General features: G+C 31.7%; 1 long non-coding RNA gene across 1 annotated transcript; it reads right to left on the bottom strand.

Moving 5' to 3' along the window:
* Positions 1-1,657: 1,657 nt before the first annotated feature.
* LOC143070775 (uncharacterized) lies at positions 1,658-8,508 on the bottom strand. Its single transcript, XR_012976692.1, has 3 exons — positions 8,293-8,508; positions 6,541-6,792; positions 1,658-2,010 (listed from the first exon to the last, which is right to left on the bottom strand). It is a non-coding gene; the product is annotated as an uncharacterized LOC143070775 (long non-coding RNA).
* Positions 8,509-8,930: the final 422 nt, after the last annotated feature.

Here is an 8,930-nt window from a genome sequence, read left to right as displayed (position 1 = left end):
GCTCCATATGTGGCACCCGTCGTGTTGCTTATGTGATTACAAATCCGGTAAATGGTCTAATTCGGTAGGTCATATTCATGAAAGGGAAGGGGATTGTAGTTACGACGTAAGGAACATATCCGATATAACCTTCTTAAACTGTAAATTCGTAACACCAGGATTAAAATGTTATAGTTACGCCAGACACGCGTTTCGTCTACAAAAGACTCATCAGTGACGCTCGATTAAAAAAATGTAGTACGATATTGAAGAGCATTATGACCAAACAACATGTTTATAAGCTACATGTATTTTTGTATACCTAATAAAGTTTATTGTATTGAATTGTCTTACTAATAATGTGTACATGTCTATGTCCATTTGTGCATAACTTATGTCTACAGGGATATTGTTTATATTGTCGTAATCAGAATATTGACATATAATCTAGTCTGCACTATTGCCCATTGTACCCTACTACATAGAGAATGGGAAAATTTTGAATTAATTATTTCCGCATCTTACAATGTGTTTTGCATTGAGACATAAACTAATAAATAGAAAAGTATTTGAGAAAAAGATATTCGAAGCTCAGGCTTAAATTTTGTGTTCACTATGATGTTAATTTCATTTCAAACACATCAGGAGATAAAACCCATTGAACGATGATGAAATCATAAAAACGAAAATTTACTTTTCTTTATATGTAAAAAAATACGCTGAGGAGACTCAATGTATAATTATTGAATTCTAATGAAACACAATGAACGATGTCGAAGAAATAAATTCATTGTTTTGTTTCATTCTATGTATGGAAAAAAGACACTGAGACATATTAAGAACAAATAAAAAAGTATTTAATAAGATATTGAAACCAAAGCTTAACAGGTTTATATACATTTCAAATTGAACAACAGAAATGGAGAACTTTATTTGAGAAGGTAAAAATTGCCTTGTTGGTATATTTGAATTGTTTTTATTTGGTTATATAGGCTTAAAAAGTTTAATGTTGGGGCATAATTTAATATTTTTTGCATCTTGTATACGTGATTATTTTATAAAGCATCGAAATATTCATACACTTCATAAAATTCCAGAGAAAGATATAAATCAATTATCTAAAATCTTTCACTTTTATTCCCTCCCCCCCTTTTTCCCCCAAAAAAGAACAAATCAGTTGACACATAATGTAGATTCATATACCATAATAATTGTATATTAAAGCTATATGGTGATATAATACCATCGAAAATACACAAATGTCTGTAGTAGATTACAATCGCTTACAGGAAATACCTTTCTAATGAGTCATCAAAACAGAGTAGTTGCTGACTTGCTGACAGACGGAACTTGTAGATCTTGTTTAAGCATAACCTAACAAATAGTATATGTGGTATCTAGGGCAATTCGTTCAGCCTTGGAAATTTATCTCTAGACAATGTGTAATAAACAAGCAAACAGCATTACGCACAATGTGTGTGTGTGTGTGTGTATGTGTGTGTGTGTGTGTGTATATATATATATGTGTGTGTGTGTGTGTGTGTGTGTGTGTGTGTGTGTGTTTAATAAATGCAATTTACAAAGAACAGAAAAAGATGAAAAATATCATGGAACATTCAAAATACATGCCCAGAGAATCTGACAATGCAACGGCAATATGTTACTAAGTTATAATGAAACATGTATATAATTTTATGAAACTAAACAAATGCATGCAATAAGGACAAAACATATAGAGGCAGTTCGAAGAAATCTTTATAAAAAAATGTAATCACTTAGTTATAAAAGTTGGTTCGTTTTGACAATGAAATGTCAAAGTTTAACATCTTTCATAGTAATCCACAGCAGTATTAACATTGTCCACCTTTTGACTTGTTTTGAATAGGGAACATGCACCTTCAGTTGTAATACGAAATCCAAGGCATCCTTCTGTTTGTCTGCAGTACATAGCACATCGTTTACGGGAAACGTGCTGTAAATGTTTTGGCAATCCTAAGAGAGGTTCCTTATTCATCTGTCTACAGTATGTTCCTATAGAATATGTGGAGTCATTAGCATTGTTAGTGACAAGAGGGGACATGCTGTTCGTTGCTGTCTGTCATATCTATTATTTCGTAATTATAACTCAGGTTGTTAGTCTTCACGTTTGAAATGTGTACATTTGGTCATTTAGGTCTTTTATAGTTTACAATTAATACGATTTTAATTTTCACATTGTTGAACGCCGCACAGTGACCTATAGTTTATAACTTTATCTTCAACTTGTCTCTAGTAGAAAGTGTTATGATTGAATATCATACCACATCTCAGTATTTGTAAATTGACCACTGAATAGGGGTCGGGCTATGCATTCTGAGAATAACAGTCAATCATTACAGGAGACCTTAGTAAATCATTTAAAGATCAGACAAAAGATGCCTAGGGACATCAAAACTCATAAAAGAGGACGAAAGATACCAAAGGGACAGTTAAACTCATAAATTTAAAACAAACTGACAACGCCATGGCTAAAAATGAAGATACGAAATGAACAACGCAATAAAAGAGACGAAAAGACGACAAAACACATCATGGAAAAAGATTGAGCAACATAAAACCCTAAAAACGTTTATGAATTAATGTGCTCCGGAAGGGTAAGCAGTTCCTGCGCTACATGGCAACCCTTGTTAAACGTATATGTATGCTTTAATTTTTGTTTGTAGCAGTTTTATCTATAATGGTGACTTACCATTTATGTCTAGAGGTTACCTTATATATCAAATAGTGTATATTTTTAATATCTAGTGGTCTTACATTTCATACATAGGGATTTTAACTTTTAATATACCATTGTGTTCAACCATTTTTATCTTGTGTTTTATATATTGATATATATTGATAGCTGGTGGTTGGTGTTATATCTATTTTATCTAATAAGTCGTTTTAAACTTTTTATCTCCGGCGCAGTTGGAAATCTATTGACAAAATATTACATCATTTGTAAACACTGAAACCTAGATCTTCTAAATGCTTGTCCTTTTAAGCAAAAACGCTATCAATAATGAAGTCAATGGAAAACGTTCTGGTAAATTGTTAAAACTGAAATAAATTGAAAAAAAACCTTCTATTTATTATAATCCGTTTTTGCAATCAATAACCACTGCATTACACATGCTGACATCGAACAGGTACATAAAGAATGTTGCGACGTCAACCATGTTTGTGCACTCAATTCTCCTAGCCTTGGACATTTGTGTTTCAGCGAAACATAAGAACAAACTATAAAAATTCAGTTGAAAAAAGATTAGCTCATCAGATCGATACAAAGAAAATTATCAAACAAAAACACAGATAGAACGTTGCAGGGTATATATCAATCCCTCATCCTCTTTTTGTATTTTGATATGTTAAATGACAAAAACGTAGAAGGAATTACACAATGATAATAGTTCAGACGTAAGAAATAAAAAATCACTGAATGAATATGAATACCAAGAGATTTTCTGCATATTCATTAATAATAATCTATATTTTGTTTTAAATTTGAAATAGAACTTTCATCTAATATCAAGCACAAGTTGAAAAATGTACAGCTGTCTCATTTGAGCCTTGATATTGAATTTTTCTCAGTAAATGTGAAAACAATATTTTTTTTTAAACTCCACGGTTTTTCTGTTTCTAAATATGTTTTTTATGTACATAAAGCATAAGCTTCCTCTTATATAGTTTTATTTCTAAAAGAGGCATTTGTCAAATTCATGATCACTGATTTGATTCTCATACCAGTATTTGATTCATAGCATAGTAAAACGTTAATCTAAATAACAACAAGAGAGACAATTACTCGAGCAAAAAGGTAAAAAGCCCAAGGAAACCAATGGGTCATCAACACAGAGATACCATTCAACACCCACATGTGGGCTTTAGCTGACCATTTAACAATAATAAAATTGAGAATGGAAATGGGGAATGGGTAAAAGAGACAACAACCCGACCATAGAAAAAAACAATGGCAGAAGGTCACCGACAGGTCTTCAATGTAACGAGAAATTCCCGCACCCGGAGGCGTCCTTCAGCTGGCCCCTAAATAATGTATACTGTTACAGGAAAAAAAAGGTTGCATAGACTTGTTATAATGTAACATGATTTCATTCGTATTTTAGACTTCTAGTATACGCCGTCTAATTAACCATTGAGATTATCTCCGTAGACAGCTAATAGTCATTAATATAAACATAACCATCAATATAAATAGAACTCGAAGCACGTGTAATTACGATTTATCCAGGTCTGTTTGATTTGATGTCATAGATTTAAAGAATGTCAAGCATGATTTTACCTGGATATCAATCAAATTGTATGTGCCGAATTGTTCAAAGAAATATGGTTGTTTTAAGGCGGACCCCTTGTTTCACTTTTTAATAATGACATTATTTTCTTTTAATAAAGTTAACACGTTAAGGACATGAATAACCGATCTTCAGCTTAAGTTTATTTGAAGGTTGCATGAATACGGGTTCAACTGAGGTTGAATTTTTGACTTGCAAGTGAACAGTACATGTTGTCAAACTTATTTTGACAAAATTGAACCAAATTGTCTGCTCATAGCGAAATAGTATTTAATTATTCCCCTTTACTGAAATCTTCATAAAATTGAGAATGGATATAGAGAAGCTATCAAAGAGAAAATAACCCGACCAAAGAGCCGAAAACAACTGAATGCCACCAATGGGTCTTCAACACAGCAAGAAAAACCCGCACCTGGAGTCGGGCTTCAGCTGGTAAAACAAAAATGTGTACTAGTTCAGGAAAATGGACGTCATACTAACCTCAAAAACATATAAATGAACTAAAATCGAAAATCATGCAAGACTAACAAAGACCTGAGGCTAATAACTTGGGAAAGGCTTAAAACTTTTGAGAGTTAAATATGTCTAATGAGATCCTAGCCCTCCCCGATAAATCTAGTCAATGTTTAAAAAACTAACACACTGCAATACACACAGTAAAACTCAGTTTAAAAGAAATCGGAATCCGATGTCAAAATAGGTAAAAAAAAAATTATGCAAAATGACAATAATATATGATAACAACAAGCAATATCTGACATACAAGCTCCAGACTTCAATAAAACTGAAGAAAAGATTAGATCTCCATCATATACCAATCTAGCACAATGCCTCCCGTGCGGAATTTAGTATCATACCACCATAAAACATATGAATTGAACTTAACCCGTATCATGCCAGGAACTGGGTTTAAAATGAAGGTGTTTATTTCCAATGCAAAGACCTGTTTGAATGAATAAAATCAAACTTATTTTGTCTAAATGGCGGTTAATGCTCCTTTTGCTATTTCGTGTGTAACTACAAATTTAACACAAATCGTATAGTAACCTTTATCATACAGCAAAGGAAATATAATGTATAATCAAAACAATTGCGTCGTATAATTTAAATGTGATGATTTCTTATTTAGAGTGTTAATCGAGAGTAAAATGTTACATGTAAACTCATGATATAAGTATTGAAAGCACGGTTCGTCTAAAAAACAATTATCAGTGACGCTTGAATCCAAAAAGTTGAAATAGAGTACGAAGTTGAAGTTTTGTATTCTAAACTATTCGTGTAGGGCATTTCACTTTAAAAGATTTCTTTTTCAATGGTCATTTACTTAACTTTATATAACCACAGTGAATAAAAGTATAAACGTATAAAGGTATACCAAAAAAAGATGATATATGCAAGATGCAGTACTTCAATATTTTTGTTTACATTTTTTGTACATTAATTCAGAACCGAGTTGGTTGGGCTTGAAAGGGTTAACAGATTGACATATGGTGACGGTTTTTGGTTATCACTATATGCTGAACTGTAGATGTCTTTTCGTTTATTTTAATGTGTTGACCATGTATACCTTCTTATGGCTATGTATTGTCTATTGAATCAATAAAATTATAAGCTTTTTCTTAATCCTTAGTTTGTAATGCAGTGATAGTAGACTGTTATTTTTTTTCCCTTTTTTCATGATTTTATCAGTCTCTTTTAATCAATGTGTTTTAATTCTTCAATTGGTTTCTCCTGGTTTTTTTTTTTTTTAATTCAAATATAATTTTTTTCAAGAGAAAAGTATATTGCGTTTTTGTTTTGTCCTATCTCTTATTGTGGATTATTTGCACTGAAAAGCCAGTGGGACAATGGTGTTTGGAAGTTTGTGTCGGACTTGGTTACCAGCTCTAATATTTTGGAGTATATTATCTATTCACGGTCGCGTCCGCCTCAATCATTTGATTTCTGTGTAGTTCTTTTATATTTTCCCTATTAACTATTGCGTTGTCTGTCGGTTTTCGAATTGATTGACATTGCCCTCTAAGCTTTGTTTCAGTTACATATACTTGTTTTTAAAATCAAACATATATATTTTCTTACAAGTATAATGAAGAACATGTTTTCTTCCATTCATATATATATATATAGCAATATCTTTCTTGATGTATATACGAGAATTAAGCTTATTAATTTTAGTATCAAAGGAGAGATAAAAAAAACTCATCCATTTGATGAATCAATATTTAAAACTTACCCGTATAAGGCGTCTTGTCAATGTAAACTTCTACTTCACACAAAGTAAGGGAATCGCCATAACCAAGTGTTTGATACTCTTTGTAGATCTTAACATATCTTCCCTGAAGATTTCTATTGCAGGCAGCATTGAATATACCTGGAACTATTCCTGGGTGATAGAAACACAACTGACTTGATTCTTGGTCGAAATTTGACCAATCAGCAATGGTTGGAGCGTACACATAAATGTATATATCAGCCAAACGGTCGCCTAAAAATCATAAAATAAAGTTAATTATATATAACGATTTTAGTTTTAACAGATTACAGATTTCATTTCAAATTTCATAATGAAAAAAATTCCAATGGTTTTGTAAATGTAATGAGATTTAGAACAGTGGTTACGATCATGACGATTGAGACTCATTTTATCAGTCAAAATGAGAAAACTGTTGATTTTTCAGTAACAATTTTACAAATTTGAATAAACATATAATACCGATACATGAGTGTAAAGTGACCTAATTTTATATAAGAACTTTACTTAATTTTTGCATGATTTCAGTTATCGCATGCATTATTTAATGCTGTATACGTTGTCATCGGTTTGATTGTACCTATGTTTTGTTATCTATTTACTACATTTAGTCCTGGTATATATGATGAGTTTATTTACAACCACTGGGTCAATGCCACTGCTGGTGGAGATTTATTTCCCCGAGGGTATCACAAGCCCAGTAGTCAACACTTTTTGTGCTGACATGAATTGTCATTGATATGGTTATATTTATAAATTTACTGTTTACAATTTTTTTAATCTTTTGTAGTACTAAGGTTTTTCTACCTTAGGCATAGATTACCTTAGCTGTATTTGGCAAAACTTTTAAGAATTTTGGTTCTCAATGCTCTTCAACTTTGTACTTTATTTGGCCTTTTAACTTTTTTTGGATTCGAGCGTCACTGATGAGTCTTTCGTAGACGAAACGAACGTCTGGCATATATACTAAATTTAGTCCTGGTATCTATGATGAGTTTATTTTCACCGATGTAGAGGTTATTTTTTAACTATTTTTAAATATTGCGTAATTTATTACATTTAGATTATTAAAGGACGACTTATTTGTTGTTTTCTTTGTCAGCTGATTACTATCGGAGTGACATATTACCAAAATCTCCTCTCATTTTTAACAATTCTTAAACTGAGTTGTAGATTTCAATCATTTTTTTTTTAATTTTAAATATCTATCAAAGACAACAATCTCAGCAATTCGCCGTTTCAGAATCTAATACATTCTGGGTAATATTTTCAAAAGCGTCCTCCAAAATGTTGTGATTAGTATAAAACGTTCTAAACAATGGAAATCCATCCAACGACGTAACGTTATTTTCATTTTAGTGTAAGAACAATGAGATTGCCCACAGTCCTTTAGATTCTGAAAAGGCAAAATTGAACGCCATATATGTGAACAAAATCTCATACGTGAAATAGTTAAACTTCTTTGGAATGAAAGAGGGTATAAAAACTGTTCTTTTTAAAACATTATAAATATTTTCTATCTAAGACAAAACTTGGAAAATTTGACAACTCTTAATTGTGTAGCAGCAAAGGTAAATGAAGTAAAGAATGCAAAAGTATTGATCAATAAGACCCATCACACCTATATAAAATGACGATTCTTCCAGCGACGGCCAGAAAACGCAATACAAAACGGGTTTGTTCTCCGAATAGTGTAAAGTTCAATAGAAATTATCATTTGTTTTACATACTTACTACAACAGTCTAGTCTGTTGAAGATCGTTACACTGTTGATAGAATACTCCTGTCCAAGATCCACTGCCCACCAGCAGACCAAATCATTCGTTATTGTAGAGGTACAAAACATTTCATTAAATGGTGGTGGATATGCTACTTGCTGTTGGTTACCATCAACTGCAAGAAATGAACTACCCGGCGATCCGGATATGTAATATGTTGAACTCTGTCTACTATCTTTGTGTAGGGCAACGTTATCTCTTAATCCTTAAAGATGTTTTGAAAAATATTAGAGTAGTCAGAAATAACAGATACATTGAAGAATTTTTTTTAAATTTTATTAATATAATATATTTTCAACCGTCTTGATAAAGCATTTTAAAAATTCAATCGGGTTTACTGTTATTGAACTAAATGATCTCTATAATATCAATGAATCTTCAATATCCTTCATCAATAAAAATCAATGTCAACATAATTACCAATATTCATTTTACGGTACTCTTCTTTAACAAACATTGATATTTACGACAAAGGGGGAGATTTTTCTTTTCCTACTGTTAGTTTTTCTTTTTTGCCAGTTTGTTTGCTATGGTCGTGTCTGTAGTGACATTTATGATGTTTATGAACGTAATTTATGTATTACTAGTGATTTA

This window comes from Mytilus galloprovincialis, chromosome 4 (genome assembly GCF_965363235.1).
Source record: "Mytilus galloprovincialis chromosome 4, xbMytGall1.hap1.1, whole genome shotgun sequence".
NCBI classification, from domain to species: Eukaryota; Metazoa; Mollusca; class Bivalvia; order Mytilida; family Mytilidae; genus Mytilus; species Mytilus galloprovincialis.
This window is presented reverse-complemented; position numbering and strand designations above follow the sequence as displayed.